This window comes from Echinops telfairi, unplaced genomic scaffold (assembly GCF_000313985.2).
Source record: "Echinops telfairi isolate 266 unplaced genomic scaffold, ASM31398v2 ScPeMD7_7424;HRSCAF=8462, whole genome shotgun sequence".
Taxonomy (NCBI): Eukaryota; Metazoa; Chordata; class Mammalia; order Afrosoricida; family Tenrecidae; genus Echinops; species Echinops telfairi.
In genome coordinates this window covers 39258015-39261794 of record NW_022111324.1, presented here as the reverse complement: position 1 = coordinate 39261794, position 3780 = coordinate 39258015, and positions in this window count along the sequence as shown.

The window sequence follows — 3780 nt, the reverse complement described above, 5'->3', positions numbered from 1 at the left end:
ATTTATGCAGCTTGACTCTATTGCATCTGGAGGTTGACAGCTGGTTATTATGTACAGCTAATTTACCAGAGCAGTAAGTACCACAAGTGGAGAGATCAATTCACCAAGGTCTATGGTTCAATAAGTATAGCACTTTATGTTGAAAATAAAATGTGAAATGAATTAGGGAAAAAACCTTTCCTACCTTGTCTTAATAATAAAAGAAATCCCACGCTGCAAAAGGCACTAAATGAAGAATCTTTGATAATATTATGTTGATACTAATAAATTCAGCCTTGGTATGCTTTATAAACCTATTATAATAATAATAATGATTTAACCATAAAACGTTAACTTAACGTTAGGAAATATATATTTTAATGTCACACTACTTATCTTTATGAGAAAATAAATTAATAGCACTTTTTACCTCATTACTATTCTTTTACATGGAGTAGATTCCGACTCACAGTACAATTACATACAGCAGGAAAAAACATTGCCTTCATCCTCTTCACAACCACTTCTATGTTTTTGCAAATTGTTATAACTCAATAATGGGCCAATTCATTCATTGAAAATCTTTGTGTTTTATTGCTGATGCTCTACCAACTACGATGTCTTTTTCAAGGGGCTAGTACTTCCTGATAACATGTACAAAGTTCTAGAGCTGAAGTCTTGTCATCATCATTTCTAAGGAGTCATCTGGCTGTACTTTGCTCATGAAAGGCCTGGTTTTGCTTTGTTTTGTTTTGTTTTCTGATAGCCAATGGTATATTCAATATTTTCATCAACACCATAATTCAAAGATATGAATTCTTCTTTGGTCTTCTTTTATTGACTAGCTTTCATACTCTGATGAGTCCATTGAAAGTATCACATTTCAAGTCAAAATAACCTTAGTCCTTAAGGTGATATTTTTGCATTTAAAAAATTTAAAAAGGTCTTTTGCAGGAGAATTTTCCAAATATAATACATAATTTAAATTATCTGTTGCTTATTCCGTGGGTGATAATTGTCAACCCAAGTAAAATGAAATCCTTGAAAACTTTTTTCTTCTATCACAATGTTCTTTATTTCTGACTTACATAACAATACAATTAACTGAATTATAGGAAAAAAATGTTTAAAAATACAGAATTGCATATTCAGCTTAAAGTTTAATGATTGTATGAGCATTGTATTAACCTAATTATTTAGCTATTAGTTTAAAAAAAGGTCCCTATAACTTCAACAAAGTTCATTTCAGTGTATGAGATCCTAAAGAAAATGCATTGAAACCATAATTGGCTGTATTTTAAAGCTTTTTTGTTCTGTGATGGCTTGAATGTTGTGATGTGGCAATGAAGACACAGAAACTCTCAGCAGCATCACTCGAGGTAAGAGGTGTCGGCAAAGCTTAAAGACTAAGAGCATCCGAAGGAGCTGGGAGTCGCAGTCTGCTGTTGGGGAATTAGCCATTGACATAGATGAGTAGCATTCAAACGTTATCTGTTATTATGTCAGAAGATGAGCTGTTCAGAGTGTAATGCACTCAAAACATGATTGGAGAAGAGCTGTCTCCTTAAAATGGAAGTGAACTTAATGATCTGGGTGGAGTAAAAAATTTAGGAGTTATTTGCTCATGGGACAGGATTCAACATAAAAAGAAGACTTGAAGTACATATTAATCAAGGTCAAAGACTTTGAGGACTAAGATGTGCCCCACCCTAATCATGGTATTTTTAAATCTTATCTCTATGTGAAAACTGGAAAATCCATTTAAAAAAAAAGGAAAAGAAAAAAATGAGCCTATTTGAAGTAAGGTGTTGAAGAATATTGAAAATATTGTGGAATTTGAGAACAAACAAATCCATTTTTGAGCAAGTAAAACTTAGAAGAATGGTGACTCTTTGTTTCATGTACTGTGGATGTTATCAGGAGAAACCAGGCCCTGGAAAAGAAAATCACATTTAGTAAAGTTTCAGAGAAAAAGAGGAAGGCACTCAAAGATAAGCATTGACACCGGTCTGCAACCCTGAGCTTATTCCTAACAACCATCATGTGGCAGCGCTGAAACTGCTCGGTTTCTTCTTTTGGACACAGAGTCGCTCCCAGTCATGGTCAAGTAGGTGACACCTAACAGCCACACTGCTTAAAAGCTGCATTTACTATATCAACATTCAAATTCTGTCAAATACAATTGCATTATAAATATTATTTTTAAAATAAAATACACCACTAGTAGGAAAGATGTTTCATCACAATAAATCGAAGTTATTTGGTTGTATAATCTCTGTTGTGCATCCTTGACCAGCTAGAAATTTTCTGACAATAAGCCAACTAATTCCCAATTCAAATGATAGATACATTTCACAAGGAGCCTTTGAAATGCTAGTGAAAAAAATTGCATTAAATGTTAATGTACATTTTTTTCTAGATCATTTGAAAGCCCCTCATGTAATGGAGTTAAGTGGAAAAAATATTACTACCAGAGTTTAATTCATATTTCAAACAAAATATTATTTCTACTATGGTTCTAGCTTCATATTTCAAACATAACAGTAGTTTTTTTTTAAGATGCCTTCAAAAATAAGATTGTGTGTGTGTGTGTGTGTGTGTGTGATGTAAAATAAAGGATTTAGAGGTCAGAGCTGTTATCAAATTTTTAACAAAATATTGGTAGGCATCTTTGCAATTGCTAAAGGGTTACCACCAGTTTACAGTTTAGTTATGGTGCATTATATGAATTAACAGTTTCTAGATAAAACAGCATTTTAAAAAATGTCATAAAGTCCCAAAATTGAGAGGGAAATCGTCAACTTTCAAAAATGAAGGAATTGTGACGTACGTCCAGAAATTAGGGGAAGAAGACCACAAAACTGTCATTGATGTGATATCTACTGAAACTGCATAGTTCAACATTTTAATTTCAAGCAAACACCTTGACCCCAACAAGATTTTTAATCCAGGGGCGCCAAAAGCACTGAACGAAGATTAGCTTGTTAAAAAATTTGATTTTTCTATCAGACTTTTAAAAAAGTAGTGCATCATAACTATGGATAGGTCGTGGATTTACCAATGTAGTCCAGAGAGCACAGGTCAATGTAACCATTGCCTACTGAGGGGATCTGATGGGTCAATTAAATACACAGCAGATAGGTCACCTCAGAAGATTGATACTGAGTTTTGTGACTCCCAAATGCATAATCTTAAAAGATTTTCTCAAAGTTCATGAGATGGGTAGGGCTCTTTTGAAGAAGTTTGAAGACAATTGAAAACTGTATAGGTGAGAACAAGTTTAGTAAATCTGCATTAGGATTATATTTCAATGATGGAAACTAAATTGTTAAGTTTTTAGGGTAGCAAGGGCCTCCACATTACATCTACTCTACTGCCCTGATCTTGCCTCTTCAGCATTTTTTTGGTTCCAAAATTCAAAGGATATTGGAAGAAGCACAATCTGAGTCTCTCGAGGATGTGCAAACTGCCATTTAGATGAGGTGTAAATCCAAGAGTGTAGAATTCTTCAGAAAAGACATAAAATGATGGAAACACTGCTTTGCAGAGTTTAAAAACATATCCAGAGCCCAAAGCTTTGTATTTTGATAATGTATTTAATATGTTTGCAGGATTGTGTAGCAATATATTTTTAACTTAGATTCATGAATTTAAATGAATGTTGTGCAAAGCTTTGTGTTTCAACTTTCTTTATATTTTAGTATCAACAGTTCATTTTCTACATATGAAACTTATTAAAAGAGTGGTTTAATATTTAGGAACTGTGATGTTAAGCTGGATTAGCTGAAGACAGAGAACCAA